Source organism: Passer montanus, unplaced genomic scaffold, assembly GCF_014805655.1.
Source record: "Passer montanus isolate IOZ18808 unplaced genomic scaffold, ASM1480565v1 scaffold25, whole genome shotgun sequence".
Lineage (NCBI taxonomy): Eukaryota > Metazoa > Chordata > Aves > Passeriformes > Passeridae > Passer > Passer montanus.
In genome coordinates, this window is record NW_024367149.1 from 8,926,048 (window position 1) to 8,950,996 (window position 24,949).

Below are 24,949 nucleotides of genomic sequence, written 5' to 3' on the forward strand. Positions count from 1 at the left end.
TTTACTTCATTTGCTTTAACTATTAGGGAAGATTCACAGCACAATGTTCCAACAGAGACAAAAGCTCCAGAGGACTTTCAAAGCTCAGTATTGCCCCCATTAATTAAAGTACCATACGTTTGTACAGCCTTTCCACTTTGTCACTGGATGTTAAAATGAAGTCTAGGCCATTTTAGCCATTACTGCTTAAAAAATGAACGTACCAATACATTCTTTTCAATTTTATTACAGATCACATTTTTAATACCTAATAAAGTATGGCACTGGACTTAAAATGGGATATGAGGAAAACCGTATTTTCTTGGGGAAGTAAAATCCTGGCTTCCCATGTAATCTGACAATGTGCCTTTTGATCAGTCTGCCTTCATTTGCCAGACACAAGTTAAAAAGAAAACCAGAATACTGAATTACCTACTGCAACAGTGATTTGGTCACTCCCAGCAAAGAGTGGCAGAGCAGGACGGAAATTCAGCTTTCTTGGCACTCTTTATTACTGGCTGTGTTTGAGCAGCTCCATCAACAAACTGAAAGATTCATTACAGGCAAACCATCATAAAATACTCTACACTCAGTATTTAGGAGAAAAATATTTCTCCAGTTTCAGAGGAAAACTAAAATCTCCACTAACAGTTTAGTTTATCTCGGCAAAGTACTCGTCACAATATTTTACATAAGGTCCAAAACTCATAAACAATCTTTAATTCAAATTAGTTCTAATACTCTAGTAACTCATAATTCCAATATAATCTAATAACTGTACCAACTGCAACTCACATTACAGATGGGGAACTATTTCAGGTATGAAAATTATTTATAGTGAAATTTAAAAGACAACATTTGCATGCACGGATAGATTCTAGCTTCATCCTCCACATTCCAGGTATTTACAGCCAAGGATACATAGGTGACATCTGACAAACTGTAAAGTCAAAGGCCCATCTGTAAATGTCAAAATGTTAGTCACTGTGGTGGATGGAATTTAGGTACCTCTTGCCAGGATTCAGAGTAGTAATCTCAAATATCAACGCAGTTTTATGAGTATTTTCTATCAAAAAGTTACTTACTTGAATTATAGTGATTGTATATATAGTAAATAGTATATTTATGGTATTTATGATGAATATAATATAGTAAATATTTTGTAAATAAGAAGCCTTTTTTTCACAAGCAAAAGATGTGAGGAAATTACAAAACAATCTACTCTCTGTTTAGGGAAATTTCCACCTAAAATAGGAATTCTGTTGTGTGAATAAAACTAAACCAGAGCCCAAAGCAGGCAGGAGCAGGCTGTGAAAAGTGAGCCCTGACAGTGTGGGCAGGCTTGGACAGTGGCCTTGGAAGCAGAGCTGTCACAGTTGGCACACGAGCACCACTCCTGCTGCCTGGATTAAAGTGCATTTGGGTACAGCTACAAAGGCCAGAAATGCAGCTCTCCATGGTAATAGAGAGCAATTTGGATATGCCTCTATAGTCATTTAATGAAATATTTTCTGATGTAATGGAAGATGAAATTCACTGAATTAAACAGATCAGAAAATCTTAAGTTAACACTGACAAAATACAGAACAGAAAAAGATATTGTTTTAAAGAATAAAGCTACTTTTCTCATGCCTTTAGACTATTAGACTTGTAACTACAGACAATATAAATTCTTACACAATAATGAAGCTTTACACCCTTTGAAATAAAACACAGCCCACCCTAAACTGAACTTCTTCCATGGCAAGTACAACTCAAATGTTCCCTGAATTAACCTCCAAAACTTATGAAGCTTCATCAACTCAGAAGGCAAATAACCACAGGTTATTGGAGAGCTAAACTTGTCATAAACTGCAGAAATAGAGAGACAATCCAACTGTCACTGGAAGCAATGAATACATTCCTCAGGTCACTTCATGCCAGGTGCTAACAAACCTCAGAACACATTCATGTGACACTCCAATGTTTGCCAATATTTGTGCTTAAGAAACTTTGAATTCTATCCAACTGTAAAAATGCCACAGTACAACTGATCAGGGCTGATCATGAAAGTCTCACAGAGTATTCTCATTTCAAAAACAAGGTAAGATTGGGGAAAATTCCGGTTTTGGTAGAAGTGAATTTTCAATGGATTATTGGTGATTCCAGAGCAGGGACAGAGCATTTTCAAGCATCTGCTAAATAAAGTTTTTTCCTCCAGCACAGACACTGGCATTAGCTGGAAGCAAAGACATGAAATTTCAGCATGATCTTGGCTGTTCTGTTTTATCCATTTTAGTGGATAAAAACAATTCCTGATAATAAAGACTAAGGGGCAAAGCAACTTGTATGAAAGACATTACCAAGTGCACTAAAGGCAGCAAGCACAATATACTGTACATTTCCTGATACACCTCATCTGTTTTGACAGTTTTATACTTATTATACTAATTTTATATTTGGATCCTTAAGCTCTTCAGACATGTTGGTTTTTTCTTTCCTCTGGGCACAGTAAGACAGGGACCTGATAGGGACCAGCAGAAACCTTGTTCTGACAAGTATTTCTGCAGAAAAAAAATGGACATGTGCACTCAGATCTTCAGACAGCCAAAATGGCTTCTAGAATTTTTACTTTCTATTAAGTGAACTCAAACTGCAATCCACAGGTAAAATACTGCCTTTGAGTTCCACAACCACTGTCCCAAATAATTATAATAATTATAATTTCTCTCAAATAATAAGGGAAAAATCTAGAATCATCAAATCTGTTTAACAGAGAAGAGGGAGCACTGTTGAAGATAAGGAAGATCAGATATGAGGAGATGCTACAGACCAGCTGTTCCCAGAATGCCTGAAATTAACAGCTGGCAGACAATTGTTGGGGTTTCCCACATAACATGTGAACCTAAAACATTCCCATGTAAAAGCTTATAGTGCTATTGACAAAGAAAACATCTCCTTTTAAAGGCATTTTGTTTGTTTCAAAATAACATGACACTGACACGTAGGATTTTTTTTTTCCCCTGCTGAACTCCTGTTCTGAAAAAAGTACAGCCCACATCCATTCTGAGGCTGTTTTTTTGGAAAGCTCAGTCTTGGCCTCACTGGGACACAGTTCCTTGAAATAATGGAGTTTACTGGTAGGGATGGGCACTATTTTATCTTCTTGCATTTGGCAGAAGTAGATTTTGCTAAAGGCTATCAGGGGCTGCTTTTAGCCTGAAATTACCTTCCAGTGCTTAATTAAATCAGTTTATTACTAAACAATATATTTTACATTTAACTTCCTAGTGCAAAATAAAGTCATTGCTAAGTAGCAAATCCTCAAAATGAACGAACATGCTGAGTTTCAGAAATGTTTGGTTTTCTTTCAAGGTAGCATCAAGCTACTTGTGTTTTCTCACTAAGTTCAGTGCCTTTTTATTTTGATGGTTCTTAAAGCATCACCAGGTAGAAACCCTTCAGCTCTGCTTTGAGTTACTCCTACTTCCAGGACAATCAGCACGAAACAGGAGCACAAATCCAAGAAGTGCAATTTCCATGAGATGTTACACTTGCCTGAGTAGCTGTTAATGCCAGCTGCAGCAGCCAGAATATGAATTTTCCTATTGCTAAAATTTCAGAAAGCAAAACATAAAAGTGAAGGCAGCTTTATCATTACCTGCCTGTTCTCATTTCAGAAAGCTGGTTCCCCTTACCTTCTTTAAGTATCTACTAACAATTTTTTTCATTGCAGTTCATCTTGAAAATTAATCATCATAAATTTAAAACCGTTTTCTTGCACATCTGTCAGGTTGGTAGTGCTATTTCATTTATTACAAGACCACATGACGCATCAGAGCTCAGTATTTGAACATGACATATTTTCACTTTGTTGTGATACCACATTCGAAAATTGTTCCTATCAATCTTTCACTGGAGCCAAAACTTAACTGTCTTGTTCACTGAAACATTAAATGCCAAGTCACACAGATGAATAAAAGCATTTGCAAGATGCAAACATTTGCAAAAGTTTCCTGTTGAAAGGGTCTGTAGGAGAGAATCTACCAAAGTGAACTGAGCCCACTCAGTATCCAAATAATGATAATTTGTAATCATCTTGGCCATCAGATCTCACTGAAACTTAAGTGATTTCATTAACGGGCTGAACTTTAAGTAGAATTTTGGAAGTGTTTACAGCCCTGATTTCCAAACAGTATTACAACTGCTGTGCACTTGCCAGACTCAGCTCATGCACTGCTCCACACCCCTGATTTTCTGCATCGATCCCAGCAAGGAGCCAAACCCCAAACAAACAGGCCAGGTACTTACAGTCCCCATAATGCCTCATTTTCCCTCTGCACAGTGGCAGCAAACAGGCACCTCCAACACTGTATTACTTTCTTCTCTCATTCATGACGATGTCACACACAGGTTCTTTGATTCTGAAAGAGAAGCATTTCCCAGGTTCTGAGGACAGAGGTACCCCGGCCAATCCATCATGCTTTGTGTGCTAATGATAGACTCATGCAGACGAGGCACCAGGAGCAGTCAGAGGCAGCAGGCATGAAAAGGAGTGAATCAACTGTCAGGGGTTGTGATCTGAAGGACTGCAAGGCTGTGATTAGAATTTTCAATCAGGACTTCCACAATCCATCACGCTACAAGGGAGAGGGGGGGGGACACACATATTTCTTCATCAGCCCTTCCTGCTATGGGCAAAGTGAGTTCTGAGGCATTAAAAAAGGGAATCTGAAAGTCTTATGCTCATAAGCAGGTGCTCTTCAGGGAGTGGAGAGTAAAGGATTTTCTGCAACTGCACAGCTACTATTTTTTGTCTGCACACTCAAGATTATGTGCAGCACAGCCTTTGAGATTATGAGAATAAAACACAGCTCTTCCTCGCTCTCCTCTTACAGGTGCACTCACAGCTACCTGAGCAAAAAGTAACCCTGGAAACCTTTGTGTGTTGTCTTTAGGGATGTGAAAAGGAATAAAACCCTTCAGGAATCCTTCATCAGAATTTGCTAACACGCTCAGTGAAACTTTAGAACACAAAAAGGCAGAACTCTTTATAAGGAAAGGATTCTCATAACCTGTACAAAATCACCTGCAGCACTTGCCAGGAGGCATTCAGTCACATCCTCCAAATGTAAAAAGGAACCAGCAAGTTTACTGAGTGCACAAGATCACAGTCACCAGCCACGTGGGCTAACCTTGTTTTCCTTGTGGTATTTGTTTGCCTTGGTACTGCTGCCTCTGACTCAGTGAAAAATTCAATTCCACCACTCCACTTGGAGCTGGACTCATCCTGCACCCTCCCTTCTGAAACCATGGGAAAGTCACAAAAGCCCTCCAAGCATTTTGCTGCTTCTTTCCTCTCCTTCCTCACCCATGAAATGCAGCCATTCTCTCTCTCCAGACAAGAATTTTGCAAGAACTCATTCCCAAAAGGCATTTGCTGCCTCAGAGAGCCTGTCCCCCAAAAATGCCAGCCCAGCAATCAGGAACTGGGTGTTGGAGGCTCAAAGGAAGTGTCCCAAGGTCTGTACTGACGTCACTACAGTTTTTGACTCAGACTATAGATCCAAGTGACAAGCTAGGCAGAATAGGCATTTATTGAAATATATGAATGAAGCATTCTTTTAAAAGGCAATTTTCATGTTAAATGATGAATAATGAACAGTAAAGGCAGATCTTATTTACATAATTAATGTTTCAGTTATTGATATTCCTTCAGAGGGTCACTAGACATTTTTCTCCAAGTTAATTAATTAATAAAGCAACTCCTTTTATGTAGGTAATTGTAATCACTTCAATACTCAAAGGCATGTAAAATATCTGGCTTTTTTTCTTTAATGTTGCAACCTGAGTGACACAACAATCATTTGCATAAATATAAACACTGAATGGGTCCATTTAACTCCTCACTAGAAATAAAACCTTTGAAACTAACAGGAAAGAAATACATTAATTAGAGGCAAACATGGGAAGCTGGGCAAGACTACCTTTTGTCCTTGCATCACATCATATTTTCCCTAACACAAATCTCAGCTTCAAGACATTGAAGTGCTCATGGTGCAAACCTGTCCTCACCTTTAGCTGACGATTGCTCTGAGGAGACAGAATAATTTGGGAAAGAACAGACTTTATGGAGAAACAAAGAGGAACTAGAAAGCTGTTAGAGAGCAGAAAGCTTTAAATGTTCAGCATTTCACAGGCAACAGAAATTAAGAAATGCATTACCAAATCCTGCAAACAGGAGCCTGATGCTGCAAAAAATCTGTTACAGAAAGTCCAAGTGCCTATGTAAGTCAGGTGAGAGGGTAACTTTGCTCAGCAGCCAAAGTTTATTTGCTCTTGCATCAGATCAGGCCTCAGGAAAAACAGTCTGGAAAGAATCACTGGGTGCACTGCTTGAGGAAGGTGGGACAGCTGAGAGGTTGGAATTTTATCCCACATCATATTCTTAAACCACTAATAACTTGTACTTATCCCATTTCTAGCTGTATCACCACACACTGCTGCCAAAAAAGGGGCAGGTCCAAGTGACCTCCCAAACCTGGGCTACACAGACTCCAAAGCCAATCATTAGTTGTTAAAATTTCACCTTGGATATGTCATTTGTTGTGTGATTTACTGAATGAGAGAGAAAGGGGTAGAAGGTGTTGATATTTGACCAGTGACACCACTGACTAGCTCATAACCAGTGTCACATCATTCTGCTATTTCCTCCTCAGAAAACTGCAAGTGTCTCCAGTATCAAGCATTCTGAAACATAATTTGGGATTTTTTCTTGTTTGAAAAAGTGTCTAGGACCATGGGGGAAAATGAAGGCAAGGAGGGCTCCAATCGACCTTCACAGTTCTGGGGAATGGGATAGCAATAGAGAAAATAAATGTTATTATCTGTGTTATCCACTCATCTGCACCATATCAGCTGCTAAAACCTTGCAAATATTCCTGACACCATCAAGAACCATTTCAACCTGTTTTCAAATTGTAAATCATATCTGATCTCCATCCAAGAGATTATAACAAAATGTGAAATAACGTAAATATTGAAAGCCATTTCACAGAAAATGGAAATGGATATTGTAGGGAAAAACACATTCCAGGCTTGCAAATTCCCTCTTTCATGTAATCCTTTTCCATATCCTTCCAGGGACTATTTGAAATCTCTCTCTCTCAGTGTTTTTAACCACTGCAGATCTTTTCAGCCAGTGGCTGGTTGTGTTTCCAGCTGGTGGCTCCCATTCCAACCAAGCAGGAGTCAGGAATGCAGGCACTGAGCAGGTTATGAATAAACCACTCAGGTCTTCTTTTCTGTGTTTCTCAGTAATTACTCACAGCCACGGAGCACAACAGAGATCTGCTCCTTCAGGGCTGCACTTCCAAGGGACAAATGTGCTGCTAACAGAGGCACGACAGGACTTGAGAGCAAGTTTTAAGTGCTTCTCAAAGACAAGAGTCTCCTGGACACCCTTCTTGCAGGTATCCAGGAGCTGAAGAGCTGCTCTTATCTCCTTCAGGGCTGCACTTCCAAGGGACCGATGTGCTGCTAACAGAGGCACGTCAGGACTTGAGAGAAAGTTTTAAGTGCTTCTCACAAGACAAGTCTCCTGGACACCCTTCTTGCAGGTATCCAGGAGCTGAAGAGCTGCTCTTAGTGTAAATTTGTGTCTTTTGGCCAAAACCACACTGTCCTAAACACAAAGAAGTGACAAAGGACACATCCAAGACAAGATGTAAATGAAATTCCAGATTAACAAAGCTCCATTAAATCAACTTAGCAATTCCACCTCCACGGATAACAATTTGGCTTGCAGTGGTGGGCTAAATAATGCAGTTGAACACATTAAGAATAGATCTGTATCAGGCTGAATGGACTGTTAGCCCAGGAAAAAAAAGACGGGAGGGAAAAGAAATGCTGAAGTAGCTGTTTCCTGCCCACAGCACATTTTCTCTTCTCCTTCATCTTCCAAAACTATCATGATCATATATCTATCAACATATCATATACTTTTTCTGTGAAAGAGACAAAATAGGCCTCAAAATCTGTGTCTTAATGGGCACCATCAAAAGAAATATCAATTCATCTGGATGCATAAACCATCCAGAAATCAGTGTAAACAAAAAGTGGGGCTTCTCCTTTGCCATCCACTCTCCGCAACAGCAAGGGCTGCTTTTACATTTGATTATTTTATACTGCAGATACCTTCACTTCCCTTGAGTGCATTTAGCAGCAAACCCAGAGATTTCTCCTCTGACCAAGAGGCAAGTCCCCCTCTCTCTCCCTGCAGTCAGAGTTTCTGTTTTTCATGAGACAGTAAAAAGTTTCTCTATTGTCAGCACTAAAAGCTTCTCCTAAAGTAGTTCCTTCTCTATGTAGCCACATTTTTTCATCAAATTTTAGTGCATACATTTCATAAAAGTGTCTGACAACCTCAGGATTTAGGTTAGAAAAAGAAGATGAAATGTAGGCTAGGCTACAGGGGGCTTTCTAGGGAATACCCCACTAAAGCAGTCTCCTGATAGCTAAGGTATCTTCCCTGCTATAAAAGCAATGATGCTTGAGCACAGATTTTCAGTGGGCTTTGGAGGTTTAAAATCTTAGAAAGACCTAATTTCTTTCAAAACTATCTGCTGGTTTCCTCTGGATTTTGTATCTGTATGAGTTCAGATACAGAAGGAATGAGAAACCATTAGCAAAAAACTTCAGCTGAATTTTCTATCTCCTGTAAACATCATCTAATGCTTTCAGGTTTGCTATAGAATATTTGTTGTTTTGACTATCTAAAAAGAATTATTTTTTCCAGATTAAAGCCATCACTTCAAGAAGCACATAAAATTACATTATTTCTATTGCCTCAAAGTAGGCAATGACAACTTTAATGTATCTGTTCCCATCTCATGCATACCTATGAATATTTTTAAAGCACTGATATAATATTCCACCAATGTTTTTACTCCTATTTTTGCTCAAGTTAAATTATATTTTTAACTCTAAAAGGGATCCATTTACACAGATATTTACACCACCTGCCCTATTCCAATTCTTTGGGTCCAGTTTAAGCATTCTGCAATGCCAGAATCCTCAATACAGTTAAATCTTCACAGGTGTGTACAGTATAGAGACAACAAAGAATTCCTAACATCCTGCCTTTTAATGTTTCATATCCCTTCTTTTGTGAGGAAAACCCTGTAAGTGAAAGGATTCCAGACTCATCCTTTGTGCTGCCTTTGCAGGACATGCTGATCATCACACACTTCCCAAAGCCTGCGTGCAGTGAGGGTGACAAGACACACTCTGGGGTTTTTTTTCCTTTCTCAAGATTTCAGTGTTATGTGTGACCTCCAGTGTTTAACTGATGACTATTCAGCGCATCACTTATAAAAAACAGCCATTCTCATTTCCTTTACACTCCTCCTCACAGAAATAAATCAGTATCCTGACTGATGGAAACACTTAGCTGCCAGTCACTCTGCTTTGTACCCTCGCTGCTCACACCAGCCTGGCAGAACTGCTGAGATGCAGGGAAGTGATTAAATTGTAACATGGAGCCCTGAGAGCAATAACTAAGTGAGCAGTTATAAACAAATAACACAGTTCTTCATAATTCAGTAAAATGCATTATCTGATTTTGTGTGTGGTTCTGAAAGCCAGTCAAAGCAGCAGTGCTTTTTTTTACTAATGCAATAATGTTACTGCTTAATGGTGGAAAGCACAGGAGAGCAATTCACGGCCTACAAATAAGAGTAAAATGTGCAAGCTTAACAATACAAGTTTATCTTCCTTATGAATTACCTAGGCAGTGCTTTTATCATACGAGATCCATTGTTTCCCAATCTGCAAATTACTTCCTGAATCTATTAACTATAACAGCAGAAATGTATTTTTCAGTCTTGCCCTCAGAAAAAAAAGAAAATCACAATAAATCAGTGTAAGCAGGTGAGACTGAACTGGCAACAAGTCCAAGGTATTTCAAGTGTGCAATCCCTGGCTCCCCATAACACTGAAGGATTTTTTTAAGGTGGAAGCACAGAGATGAAAGGATTTAAGTGTAAATTATCCAATGATAGTACAATTCTGGAGCATTACCATGCATATGACGGATTATTAAAGATCAGGCAGGATTTTTCCAGCCTTACTTCAGTCAACTCCAGGGAAACAAATTCTGCAATGCTCCGTAGGAAATAAAGAACAACCTGAGTATATTAAAAGATTCATGGACATAATTCCATGAACCAGAAGCTTTCTTTGTAACCCAGATACCTCAAAGTATCACACTTTTATCACAGCCCTTGCATTTCATGTGTCTTTGAAGGAGGATGACATTTCCACTCCCTAACTTATCATCTGCATTGAACTCATACAGATATGGAATTCTCTAGTAAAAAGCTCAAGAAGACTAAAACATCTTCTTCCCCTTAATTTCTAAAACCACATCCCAAACACATTTACCAAAAGAAAATGCTTCAGACATGTACAGCCATTAAGCACACCATGATTATCATGAGAAAGATAAGAAGGCAAACACCAGTGTAGTTTAAATTTTTCTCTCCCCCATCAACAAGAGTCAAGAGAACTCTTGGTATCAATGACCCTGTCTCACAGGAGTCATCAGATAAAGCACATTTTATATTGACTAAACCAACCAGTCCCAGAGTACCTCAGTGAGTACATAAACTGCACAAAATTCACTTTTCCAGTTACCCCTTACATCTTTGATCTCAAGGTCTAAAATTTCACCAAACATTCCGAGCAGTTTATTTATGATGTAGCTACAACAGTAGCATTGCTAAATAATTCCCTATAAATACATTACCTATTTACATTTTCTTTACTCAAACCCAGGGTAGGAAGCACCACGGTGGATAAAGTTGGCTGACAGTTCTCACTCCCTTTAATCACTTGGCAGATTTTTAACTGTTCAGGCTACAATTCTACATGTCAAGTGTATCTGCTTTGGGATAATTTTCAGGATGTGAGGGATGAATGGGTTGAATAGCTTCCAAAATTTAGGCTGTAGGGAAATACTGTGTTTTGACCATGTTAAATAATCATTACAAACTGATATTTGAAAAGTTTGCTGGGTTTTGAAATTGGGAGTAAGGATTTGGTCTTCATATCACAGATCTGGTTTTCTTGCAAACACTAAAAAAAACCCACCACCCCCACCCCCCAAAAAAAACACAACAAAAAACAAGCTAACAAACAGACCAAACAAAAGCCACAAACTAAAAATCCCAAGCCCAAAACTACTTAAAATTAATAAATGAGATTTTACGTTTGTCCAGCGTGACCTCTTTATTTAAAATCCCTCTATGCTATCATCCCTCCTGCAGCCTTCAGAAGGAACTAAAATGTTCATTCACATTCCTATAAACACTCTCCTGGAAAATGGACTATTTCTTTAATTACTGCTTTGAACTGAAATTACACAGAACAGTGGAAGTGACAGCAAGAGGTTCATCTTTCCATCAAGGCACCCAGCAAGCTGCTGAGTTTGAATGCATAAAACAGAGGAGTCAGAGCAGAGAAAAAAGGGATTGACTCTGACACAAAGTCTTGTATCACAAGAAGCAGAAGAGAAGAATTTGTGAGAGCTGTTTAATAATGGAGGACTTGGGAGGTTCAGTCTGGGAGCCAAGATGTAAAAACAGCTTTGTGGTAGGGGGAGATTAAGAGTGGATGGAGACATTCACTTATGAGAGAGGAGCTGCAGAGCTTAGGAACAGTGAGGAAAGAAAGGACCACGAAACTGGGATTAAGAACCCACACCAAGAGCTGCCACCTCATTTGCCTCTATGTCAGATCACAAAGAGCACAGCAGAAGCTGCTGTCACAGCTACTCAATTAAACAGAACAGTGTAGGTCCACAGGAAAAGAAAACCTAGTCTTGATGATGCACCTGGATCTCAACACACTAGGATTTGATGTTCCTCCCCAGAAAAGGAGTTATATCTTCCTTACTATATTAAAAGCAAGATCGTCCTACCATTACTGCCGTGCTCCTTGTTCAATATCATATGCTGAATTATTCCAAATACTTAATTTCATTAGATGGATTTTCTAAGAAGACATAAATTAGGGCATATGGTTCATAATATTTTCACTTCCTTTCCCTGTAACCCATTTCACTAGTTTTACACTTCATCAATTTAAGCATTATGGTTAATAGGTAACATTTAATTCTGTCAAAGGAGGAAAAAAATCCAGCTGTCTCATTAGGAAGCTCTGATGGCCATTTCAGAAAGTAATGCTACATTTTCTACCTACGTCCAATAGAGATGAAGATGGAAGCATGTGCAGAACTTACAGGTTTCTGTGCAGGGCAAAAGCTTTTTTACTGCTCACTTGGGCACAAGGACAAGTGGATCCCTGGGGGACAGAATTCCTGTGAGATTTACAGCTACACAACAGCAGTGCAAAACATTAAACCAGAGCTCAAGAACATCTGGTTTACCACGGCTAAAAACTAAAGGCAAGCAACATTTTATTTACGTTCAGCACAACACATTCCTACATGCATATCAACAGTAATATATGAAGATTATTTAATGGCAGGAACAGCATCTCTGACTAACTCCAGGAAAAACATCAGTAAAGCCATTTACTACTCAGCACTATGCACTGAAATGTGGCAACAATCTTTCAAACATCAACAGGTGCCAGAATATCACACAAGAACAAGAAACACGTGAAAAAGCTTTCACAAAATATAAAGGCGGCTGAATTCTGCATTACACACAGTCTGAATTACAGTCATTGCAAAAATTCACAAGGAGCTGTTTTACAAATCTTTGTGAACAAATGTGAACTCCACTTCTCCAAAATAAGCAAGACACATTTCTGTCACATGCTAAGAATTCTTCTACAGGTAGTGTTAGTGCCTTAAAAGTCTCAGTGATCAATCAGAATTATCACAGGAGGGGATTCAGAGTCATGTCAGGTTTTTGAATGACAGAAGCACGCGAGGCTTTGTACTACAAAAAGAGTGTTCAAAAATAGAATACATAACCTAATCATCTACTCACACTCCTGAAGAAGTAGGCCAGCAGATAAAAAACCTTTGAAAAAACTGACAATTAAAACGTGTCCCACTCCAGCTTATTAACACATCATTAGACTGTTTCACAAGTTGCTGTTAAATATAAAATTATTCAGTGGATAAAAGGGAGGTTGTGGGTAGTAACACATTGTACCTGTAACAGCAGCTGTTTCTTTTCTGCACCCTGACTTTTCCCCAAGCTGCTTTTCCCATTGTAATTTTTAAATTTTGGGCATATTGTAACACAGCTCCTAAGGCTATAAACACAAAATGTAACAGGTCTTTAAAAAGACAAACTGTGGCACGTGAGATTTGAGGTGAGAGGGTCGTAACAGACTTTTACAGGTGTCAAAACTCAGGATTGCTATTCCCAAGTGTGATCCACAGCACAGAAAGGACATGGTGCTGTAGGAGTGAGTCCAGAGGAAGCATCAGGGTGATGAGAGGGATGGAGCAGCTCTGCTGAGAGGAAAGGCTGAGAGAGTTGGGATTGCCAAGAGAACCTTGGTTCAGAAGTTTCCCTCTCACATTACTGCACAAAGATGCTTTTAGAAACTTTACAAGTTATTACCACTACCTCACCTAAAGGTTACGCCAGCATTCTTCATTTAAAGGAAAATTCCTTTAAAAAAGCACTTTGTGAACTCTACCAGAAGTTGCAAGGCATTTCAGTCTCCCTTGTCTACTCCTCAACCTTTTATTACAACAATAAATAATATATGCAGTAGATTAATATTTAGAAGAACTTTATTCTCCTACTTGCATCATCCTTATAAATTATTCTCCTATTAATGAGTTATTTGATCTCAACATATTAGCACAAAAATTACATTGTTCTCTGCACTAATCTGTAACCTATGTGCTCTCCTTCTGCTAAAAGCCTCTCTTCAAAGTGCTATTATTAATTGTCAAGCATTGGAACTGTTCCTCCAGACATTATCCCCTTTACTTTCAAGACAGGCAGACAAGATTTTCTCCACTTTTTGCAAGTAAAGTACAAGCTAAAGTACATCTGAATGCACAATTCATTCTATTTAGCACTGTGCTCTCTCTAATGTACCCAGTGTGGCCAACTCCTTACAGGAAGCAATTGCTGGAACAATTAGGACTCAGCAAGATTAATACACAAGATGTTGTCATGTCTGCATTTTGTCTCATGCAGTGGTACTGGAATGACAAAGATGCAGTCCAACAGAAGTGTGCCAGCAGTGACCAAACCTCTTCAACCTGTACTTCAACCTGGAACTGTAGGCTGAACTTTTTCCTGCTGTATTAATGTCAGAACTACAGAGCTATCACACACTTTTATATATATACATACACACACACACATATATATACTTCTATTCCTGCTGATTCTAACTTTGTCTTAACTGGAAAATTTTCACCTAAGACCTGCAATGCCCCAAGTGGGAAGGAATCCTCCAGACATCCTTGTCTCAGTTATTTCAGTTTTTTCCAGTGCTGTCTGAATACACAGCAGTGAACCTACACTGATCTCCAGAATGTGGTGTTTTTTGGAGAAGAAACCAGACATACTCTAAATGAGCCCAATTCCTGGTGGTTTCTGGATGCCTGTTTCTTTTAACAAATCAAACCTTTGATTGTCTTGGAAAAACCCAATGCCAGTCTTTATCAAGAAAATATATGCACACCTATGAAAATAAGATAATATATTCACTATCATTCAACCACAAAATAAGTCTCCTTAATAAATTAATTAATAAATAATCACTGTGAAGCAGCCAAAGATAATCCTAGTCCACCAGAATGAGAAAAAGTCTTAGAGGTAATCCAACACAGACATTAAAATTGGTGTTATACCTGCTTTACTCATTGGCTACATTGCAAATTATGTATACACTTTCAGCCACAAAGAAAATCAACGCTGTCCTCATCAGGAAAATTTATTCTTGTGCTCCCAGATCCACGAGACCTATTACTCTATCTGTGCTATTTCCCTTCTCATTTCTGTCCTTCTCATCTCCACCAAAAAGCTCCATCTAAAAACAGTGATTAGCAGAACCAGCCACCCACAATGTGCACGGGTCACTTGCAGTCTGTTCTCTGAACTAGAGATGATCTTTGCAATAAAGAACTGAGTTACTTCTCTGCACAGCCTGAGCAATATTTTGAAGCCTGATGTGCATGATCTGCTCCCCTGGACTTCTGCTCCCTGGAAAAAAGGCAGCTGAGTCCAGTGACTAAGGACAGGATTCTTCTCACCTAAATTTCACCTCTCAGGACTGGGCATCGTGCCTAAGTTAACAAACTCAGCTGCTTCTACAAGGACTGCTGAGGCACAGAAGCATCCCTTGGAGAGTCTTCCCTCTGCCATCTCCTCACCTCACCTGAGAATCCAACAGAACAAATTATGCAGGAATGAAACATGAGAAACTCTACATTCAAAAGGGACAACCACATACAGGAAGTTTGTTGGACCAACAGTCCTGCCATGAGGAAAATAAAGAGCTGCAACCAGAGCTCCCTTATGAAAATCACTTGCTGTTCTTTTTCAAGCCCAAACTCAGCAGTGCTGAAGTCTCAGATCTGTTTTGAGGCTGCAGCAGAGTTATTTTTCTGGTGTTGTTTGACAGCATAAAGAAGATTTCATGTTTTCTCTGGGAGCATCCCGCACTGAAATCCAGAAACTGAAGCCTGGCACAGTGGGATTCACTCAGTAACAATTCTCACTTTTCTCTGAGGATCTGTATGCACCAAATTCAATTAGCATTTGCTACAAATGTAACATAGCAACAGGGGACAAGCCCTCATGTGCTGGAAATCAGTGTAGCTGCTCTGATTTGAAAGAACTTTACCAAATTTCATCAGCTGCAACTGTCACGCAGCGCTGGTGAATAGCACACTCCATCACTAGGGAGGTAAGGACCATAAAATTTGAGTGCCAGGAACAGTAAGTGGTCAATTCAATTTGTTATCCTCTTTAGGACTTCCCAAACATTTTATTTCTCTTGTTTTCAGAAAGAAGAAAAATGGGTCAGAATATATAAAAACTATCACACAGGGATGGTGGGTGGAAAACTGTCCTGAAGCCATGATGGGAGATTTGATTACTTCAGCAGCCACAAAGAAAAACCCCATTCATAAAATAATCTTTGTTAAACTCACTGATGGGGTTTTTTTACTGTTTTTAAACTTGAACTAACTGTTAACATGCTGTGTGAAGTAGCACTTCCTGTTGATTTGTTTTTTATTAATTATAGTGCAATTAAAAAGTGGAGTCTTTATTGCAAGCAACTACCAGGTGTTTTAAAACCACGCCACAACATTTCCAAGTGACACTGTCAGTGTTACTGTGGCACAACAAACACATTTCCAAATGCATGCACATTCACAGAAATTAAAATCCTAGAATGGGAAAACCTTCATTATATTTAAAAAGCAGAGGGGAAATCCACCTGCTGGGGAGACCCTGATATTTGTGGAATAGCTGCTAAAATGTAAGACATGAACACCTAACAGGTCATCTAATCTTGCCATTAAAAGATATGAATTTGCTGATCAGCCTCAGGGCTGGAAAAAAACTGACATATGAGGCAGTAACAATAAAACCAAATTAAGTGTGTATTTTTTAACATAAAAGACTGAAAGGGAAAATTGAAATATTAATAAAATATTTGCTGCATTGACTGTTGATGAACTGAAGAGCAGTAAAATTTCCTGAATATCAGCCATGCTGCATTAAAGTTTAGAAGTATTTTGCTTTTTTTCCTCATTATTTTAATTCTTGGCTTAACTATGTAACTACTTGGAAATTCCTAAGCCTGGAATCCTCTAGACCACCAAGTTATCAGTGTGCCCATCATCACCAACCTCAAAACCAAAGGAGCAGAGTCTCCCACCCCACCACAGCCACAAGCAGAACACAAGAGGTTAAGAAGTATTTGGTTTGTAAAGGTTACACAAGGAAATAAACAAAAGGTAAAACAAATTCTTCATGCTAACTATTTGTTTAAAATATCCCAAATACAGGAGAAGCTTTTCTTTCCCCCATCAATCCTGACAGATACTATGCGAGAGGATTAAAGGAAAGGTATGAACTCAATGAGGGGAGAATTCAAGTGACCTAATCCATGTTAATCTGGCAAAAAGCACATGCCAATAGAGGTGTTCTGGCCAGACTCAGGCAGAGACTGACAGGTCCTGGAAAGGTTAAACAAGTTGAAGTGCTCTTTTTCTTTGCTGTTTTAGCACAGTTTATTGAGCTGCATCTCAAGGAACAGAAATTCAGCTTTTTTTTTAAATGGTGTAAAAAAAGACCACTCACAATTTTCCCCTCAGTTACTTCAATTATTGAAAAAAAAAATTATAATCCTTTAGGTTAAGAAACAACCAATATTGATGCCTGCTGTTCTCTAAGTAACTGCTCTGTCAGTAGGGTAGAAGACATTTCTGTAAAAGGGAAACAATGAAATGGGTATTGCATCAACTGGATTCCCAGTAATCCAAGTTCCTCAAGAAATTCAAGAGCAAAGAATTGTTTTCAGGTAACTCTTGGTGTGATCTTGAAATTCTGCAGACTCAAAACTTTCCTAAGCTTTCCAAAAACGAACCTGTGCAGATTTAGACAGTTCTTTCCCAAACCATGAACACAGACAGATGGATTGACAAGCTTTGGAGTGTATCTTGGGACAGACAGACTGATGGGTGCTACTCTCTGCAGAATAACATAAAAAGGGGTTTGCACACCTGGAATTGCTTTAAGAGGTTACAACTGCAGTGCCTGGATGCTGATCAGCTCCTAATGAGTTTCAACACATTCTGGCCCCAACAAACACCCTCAGCAACCCTAAAATCACCCACATCAAACCCCCCCAGAATCCCTGTCACAGAGAAATGTGATGGCAGATATTTATACTGCATTTTGGGGAGATTACAGCTCCATCTTTAGTAATAATAAGGAGACTTTGTATTAGAGGACTCTTGATTATCCTCAGTACTAAACAACAGAACATTCACATTCAGGTATGAATAATTCTAGCAGCCTTAGTATTCTGTCTTGATTGTTTTCCTCTTCACAAGTATCCTCTAAATGAAATTTTCAATAAGTACTCACCAAGGGAAAGCACCTCCCAAAACCACAGGGACATTGCCTAACGTCTAAATCTGAAGTTTCTGCAAGACAGCAATATGCCTGCTAAAGGAAAACAAAACAGCAAGCACACATGCATGATAGGATTATTTGATCCAATACAATATAAATTAGGTCAGACTCCTCTTTGGAGAATTTTGAGTGAAGAACTAGGTGGTCCACTAAATTTCTATTCATTTGCCTTCAGGCTCAGGGAATTGCAAAGACTCTTAAGAAACTGAAGCTCCTCTACCCACAAGAGCAATCACTATTTGGGGTGGGAGGGGTGGAGAAACTCTCAGTGTTACTGCTTGGCAATATCTGAAGACCTGAGAAATCCTTAGGTAGTAAAAAGGACAACGAATGAATTTTGCAAATATACACACACACAGACATACAAAATTCAATACAGAAAAATACACAGCAACTGCCCTTTTTTTTATGTGGTACATATCATAAAATTGCAGAATGGTTTGAGCTGAGAGGGACCTTAAAGCTCATCCAGTTTTACCCCTGCCATGGCAAGGACACCTTCCACTAGTCCAGGCTGCTCCAAGCCCTGTCCAACCTAGCCTTGGACACTTCCAGGGATGGCTCAGCCACAGCTTCTCTTCTTCCCTGTGCCATCCTCACAGGGAGGAATTTCTTCTGTATATCTAAAACCTAAGAAAATATTCTTATCCTTAAGATAAGAATATAAAACATAAGACAGAAAATAAATAGATAAGATAAAATACCCTCAGGAAAAGTAACCTCTGCATCCTCATTAAACCAAGAGCAATGGAATGACTGTCTGTAGAAAGTGCAAAGGATCACGGGCTGGAAAGTGCCTGGAGCCTGCTCCCCCAGCAGGCTTCTGCTCAGAACACTGCATTTTCAAAAGCTCACCCACAGCCATCCTCTCCTGATCCCATGGGTAACTGAAGGAAATCTTGACGCCTCCAAGGGCCATAAGTTCATGTCAACAGCTTCACATATCTCAGGAGAGGACTGAGACAGAGCAAGATGTGACAAGCAGCCCTTCAGCAAGGCTGCTGCTCGGCTGTGGATGGAGCTGGTCAGGACGTGCAGCTGTCTGGAGGGCTGGGGCTGGGGCAGCTGCTTCCCCCACAGCTGGGGACACAGCAGCCTCTGCACCTGCAGCAGCACTTGGGTCATCCCAGGGAATGAGCTTCGCTCTCACTCCACGAAAAGCAATATATTGATTGAGAGACAAAAGCTGACAGCTCTTGCTCTGGTTCTTCATTATGGCAGCACCTTGAGACAGATCCACCACAGAGCCCACTGCCACCAGCAAGGCTCACACTGGTGGGTTCTGACAGAGGATTTGTGCGTGTGGCTGAACCACTTAAATAAACAAAGTTAAGAATCTAGAACACTCCTTACACCTGGAACACTTTAAAATGTGTTTGACAGCAGTGTAAGATTAAATGCACAGATACAGGTACCTTTCCTGGAGCTCACAGTTCTGGGTTTACTCACCTTCTCTAAGCTGGACAATTCTGCTGCCTTGAAACAGAAAGATTGATTCATGGATGAAATTCTTAAACCACCACCATGAAATGTCATTTGGCTGCAGTTAGACTGGGCAAAAACCAGTGTTAAGAGAAAAATATAGAGCTGCAACCTCTCTTTGTGACAAATCAAAGTATGAAAATGAAAATGTTTCAATCTGATTAATTACTTGTTTTAGAATATATGCTTTTCATTCTACTGTATCAAAATACTCATAATAAAACAGTGCAGCTGATGAAGTCAAGCACTGCCTTACAAAGGCTGGCAAATTTGCAGAACAGCACTTGAGGTTCAGATTAGTAAAATCCTAATGAATATCTACTCTAATACCCATGTAATTGCAGGGAATGCATTTGCAAGTGGTACAATTAAAACAAAAACAAAACAAAAAAAAAAGACAGAAAGAGAAAAAACACTGGTACAATGGAAGTCCAGACTGTGATTCTAATGTCAGTTTAAGAGACTGAAGTGCCATCCTGGAAGAATGAAGATCCCATTTAAAGGGATGCCAAGAAATGAAGAATCACAATAAAGATTTCCAGTTCTTTCCCAGACCACAACATGCTTCCATCTTTCACTGTAAGTACCAATGCCAACAATTCTCAATTTCATCGCTTTTGTCCCAGACACCAAAATGGTTTTCATACATTGTTAATGACTGCCTTATCCCAAGTGTTCATCTCTTCCTGAGCACTGCACAAGGAGCTGCTCAGCACAAGCTCCTGAAGGCTCTCTTGGACATAAATTAATGTTGTTTTTGCACTACATGTTGCACTTCCTTCTGGGAGCCTGCACCTGGCACCTCCACACCTCATCTTCCTACCCATAAAAACAGGTTAGTGCAGGACTTCCCTTACCAAAAATAATATTTACCAAATAAATGCCTTAAAGACCTAGCTGGTGATATAAGAATGCAGCCACACAAGGGCTGAAAGCAAGCACTGCTGAAATAACACCAAACAGAGCAGGATATATGAGAAACCAAGTAATAACATAGCTTTATTCCTAAGTAATTGGCTGAGCAAGCAAATCTGATTAATTCTGCAAGAATGCTTGGGTAGTGTTTATAAAAACCAAGTCATTACCTTGACTAAACATTGACTTGGACAGTTAACTTTAACCATCAAGACCTTGACTAAATATTGACTGGGAAAGTTAATTTGAACTATAACATCTAGAAAATCGTGTTCCTCTTTGCTAGTATTTGCTATCACTTTAAAATGCAAACAGGGTTGTAAAAAACAGAGGTTCTCCCACCTCACTGCTATTTAGTTGCTGAGCTTGGCTGTTCCTAAATTCAACACAAATACCTTGCAAAAATTTGAAACATAAAATACTTGAGAGACAAAGGCCTGTTATGGATGAGAGGGAATGGTTGATCTTCCTTTGCTTGAGCAAGGACCCATCAAAAGTATGGAAAAAAGAATCATAATGCTCGTGTTTAAAATTTATTTTGTTACATATATGCAGCAGCTTTACAAATTCTGCAAATTTTAAAATCTGTGCCTTGCCCAAAGAATCACACAGGCTGATCAGGACAGGGGGTTCATTCTGATACTTCTACTTTTTAGTAGCAGCTACTTCAAGTCTACATCCTCCACTGCTGGTTTCACTTCATCATGTGAGGCCATGGGTCAAAGGACATACACAGGGTCTTTCACCGGCTGAGATAAAAAAAAAAAAGAAAAGAAAAAGAAGAAAATCAATTTCAATCCTCCTAAGATGAAACCACTGATGTGTGCAGTCACTAAGGTCCCAAAGGTAATCCTACAAGAAAACATGATGGTGTCCTCCATCACTGTGTTGAGATACTGTTAAAGTGCAGCAAAATCACCTATGAGGTACAGTCCAAGATCAAAACACTCCAAAAAATAAATCTAGTATTTCTAGACCAGTGTGAATAGTGCATTTTAGCTGTGTAATATCATAAAATGGTAATGGCAAAGGAGCAAAGAACCTTATGCTTCAGGAAGGTGTTATGTATGTGGATAAACAAATAAATAATGCTGTGGATTCAGCACAAATTCCATGCACAGTTTCAGCTCAGGAGTTTGAAAGTCCCTTTTAGCTTTATGCCTTGATTCCCTTTTTAATACATCAGCAGCCTTTAGCACACTGGATGAAAAACAGCTTAAGAGCAAATATAAAAGACATAAATCTCAGCTACGAGTGAGAATACCAAACTGGTGAAAACTTGCTCCTCCATTATTTTTGAGTAGAGCAGTAAGGAACAGATTGATACTGGTGTTACGGGGGGTGAGGGTGGGGAATGAAAGAACAATAAACAATACAGTCATCAGTAGTTTAACACAGCGCTGTGTCTTGCAATGGAAACATACTGTGAAACAGCTTGCGAGATAAGCTTCGTCAACGATAAGTAATTTTTATTCCGTTTGAGTGGCTGAAAACAATAAACATGATTAAATGCTTCAGACATGCATTCAGAATGCAGACAAATGGCAAACAGTTCCAAGGACTTCGCTTTTTAAAACTACTTCGGGGAAAGACCTGGAAATTGACTTAACCGGTTTGAAATGTACAATGAAGGAGAAGTTCGCCGGGAAATTAAAAACTTCCCATTCGTCTGCAAGCTCCAGGACTCTCCAGCCCAGAAACCAGCTTTGTTATCTACTGTTCTTTACTATGATTACCAGTCCCAGTATCCCACTTCACCATTCATAGAGGCATTCCACATGTACCGGTCATGAACCTGAGCTCCCAGCGTGTGAAACACCCTGGAAAACACCCAAGGAAGAGCTGGCTCTGGGGAATTCTCAGTCCCGTGCTCGTCCTGCCGGCCCTTGCGGGCTCTGTCACCGCTGTCCTGATCCAGCCTGGTAGCAGCTCCTGCGCCCACCTTCCTCCCACTGCAGCGCTCTCAACTTTCATCCCCGGCTGCCTGCTCCTGGTGACTCGGCGGCCGTGCACAGCCCCGAGAGGAAAGCACTCCAAAACCCTCAGATCTCGGGGGGGCTGTCGGGTTTTCCCCTGAAGCAGGGGCTGTAAAGGAGAGCCGCACGAACCCGCAGCACCCCTAACGCGAGCGGTCACTCTGCACCCGCTCCCCTGGACCGCGCACCGCTGGGGGCTGCGGGCCGGGGACCAGCGGGCCGGGGCTGCGGGCTGTCCCCAGAGGGTCCCCGGCTGCGGAGGGCGAGCTCGCCCCGCTCGCCGCGCGTCCAGCGGCCCCTCCGCCCCGCTCCGGGCGCCATTTCCCCGCCGCTCCTCAGCGCGGCGTCCCCCGGCCCTGCCGCACCTTGCCGGGCAGGGCAGCGCCGGCGCAGCCGAGCTGCATCCCAGCCCTCGGCCGGCTCCCAGCCCTCGGCCGGCTCCCAGCCCGGCAGCGGGGGGCGCTTCCCGCGGCAAGCGGCACTACCGCGACCGATCGGCGCTTCCAGCTGCGGGGCGGCAGCGACCAAGGCTCCGGAGACCGGCGCATCCCAGGGACCCCCGGCACGGCGGGGGTGGCCGGGGGGAATCCCGCAGCCGCATCGCGCCTGTGGCTCCCTTCTCGATTTTTTTTAAACTTGCCCCGCTGCGGGGGATGGCGAAATCGCCCCCAGCCCTTTGCCCCAGAGCTCGGCTGGGTGTGGGGCAGCCCCGCACGGCGCTCCCCCCGCAGCCGGCAACTTCCCGCGACTCGCAGGGGGATTCCAGCCCTTTCCCAGCCTCGGGGGGACGGGAGCGAGCGGGAGTGGGTGAGGACGGGCAAAAAATAAACTTCCTTCGGAGAAAAGCTGCCCTTCCATGCTGCTGCGGGGAAGGGGTCCCCGCTGGCAGGAGGAGCAGCGCGCCCCGCTGAGCCCCCAAACCCGCACCTGCCGCCGCGCCGCCCTCAGGACCGGCCGCGCAGGGGAGCAGGCACCGGCTCTCTCACCTGCCCCAGCGAGCCCTCTCCTCCTCGCATTCCTCTGCTCCCCATCGTGGGCGCAGCAGCTGCTGTTATTCCTTAGGATACACATGGCCCGTCCATGCTGGGAGAGCCGCCTTCCCGCGCCGCCTGCCCTCTCCGGCCCCGCCAGCGCGGCGCTGAGGCCAGAGGGAGGGGAAAAGGGAGGTGTGCGGTGGAGGAACGCGGCTGATGAGGGGTCGGTCTCCTCCTCCTTCTCCTCCTCTCCCAGGGCTGGGGGTCTCAGCGCCGCTGTGCAGCTGGGCAGGGAGAGGGGGACGGGCGAGGAGGGGGCTGGCGGGGCTGTCCCCGCTCGGGGCGGGGGGGCTCGGCGCGTCGGCTCGTCCCGAGCATCGCCTCCGGGGCAGCCCCCGTGGGCGAGCGGAGCGGAGCGCATGGAGACCCCGCCCGCAGCACCGCGCTCAAGCACGGCCGGGGGGCAGTCGCTGCCGGGGGCTCCCCGGGGGTTCCAGGGCTTCCCCGGAGCGCAGGGAGGGCGGTCAGCGGGGCAGTCTGGCGGGGGTGGCCGCTGCCCACGCGTGGGGCCGGGGCACGGCCCCGCCATCGCGGCTCCCCCCTCACGGCCGAGGGGCGGGGGCCGGGCCGGGGGCTCCGTCGCCACCAGTGTGCTGCTTTTCTCATGGCTTCTCGCAGTCACCCATGAAAATTTAATGAGGCATTTAGGGCTGTTACCTTCAGAGTCAATGGAGGAAGCATATTTAGCCTAATGCACTCGCTGCCGAGCCAATAGGTCTGTTGCAGGCGGATCAGAAGTCATGGAGAGACTCTCCTTTCAACACAAAATTCACGACCCATTAAACTTATTCTGTGATAACAGCTTCTTTACAAACGGAGACCCATAGAAAACAGAGCCTGTCATGCACTTCCCGAAAGGATTTACATACAGAGAGAAGTCCATTTGCCAGGTTATTGCCATTTCGCCAGTATTATCTCCAATCAATGCATAAAAGCAGCGCTGCTCTCGCTAACCGAGGTAAATGACTAAAAGAAAAGCTTTTTGCAGCCTGTAGATAGATCTGATTCACCCCCCGGGGCTGAGCGGCCGCGTCTCCCTGGGCTGACAGGGAAGAGGGCTCAGACCTTTAGAGGGGATTGGATCTGATGGGGAATTACGAGCGAGATGTTGTGCAGGACACGCGGGTACCCGGCTGCGGATGTGCGCTCCCCGGGGTGACAGCCGGGCAGGCATCGCCAGGATGCTCACAAGGCAAAAAGATGTCTACAGGTTATTTCACCTCCTCCTGACAGGCAGGAGAGCCGAACCGATGTGGCAACGCACTTAACAGGGCAGGGAGCAGAGGGGAAGGCTGAGCGAACAGATTGATTGGAAGTACATGCACAGATCTGGTAACGTTCTCAAATATTATCAGTTTCATCTCCCTCAATCATTCTTTCTGCAGCACATTAGGTATTAAGCATAAAAGATAACGTCATGTAATAA

At 42.1% G+C, this 24,949-nt stretch overlaps 1 protein-coding gene across 13 annotated transcripts in view; it reads right to left on the reverse strand.

The window, feature by feature from the left end:
- DAB1 (DAB adaptor protein 1) overlaps positions 1–24,949 on the reverse strand; it is a 409,388-nt gene that overhangs the window by 117,088 nt on the left and 267,351 nt on the right. For 7 of the 13 annotated variants that reach the window (XM_039711675.1, XM_039711676.1, XM_039711674.1 and 4 more), the window contains exons 1-2: positions 23,476–23,715; positions 4,270–4,382 (exon numbers count right to left, since the gene is read on the reverse strand). The exons of 1 other annotated variant lie outside the window; for it this stretch is intronic. The gene's annotated coding sequence lies outside the window, so the exon portion shown is untranslated. Of the gene's footprint in view, positions 1–4,269; positions 4,383–23,475; positions 23,716–24,949 lie in introns of those variants that run through there. 5 more of the 13 variants (XM_039711665.1, XM_039711666.1, XM_039711668.1 and 2 more) reach the window with 2 other exon arrangements.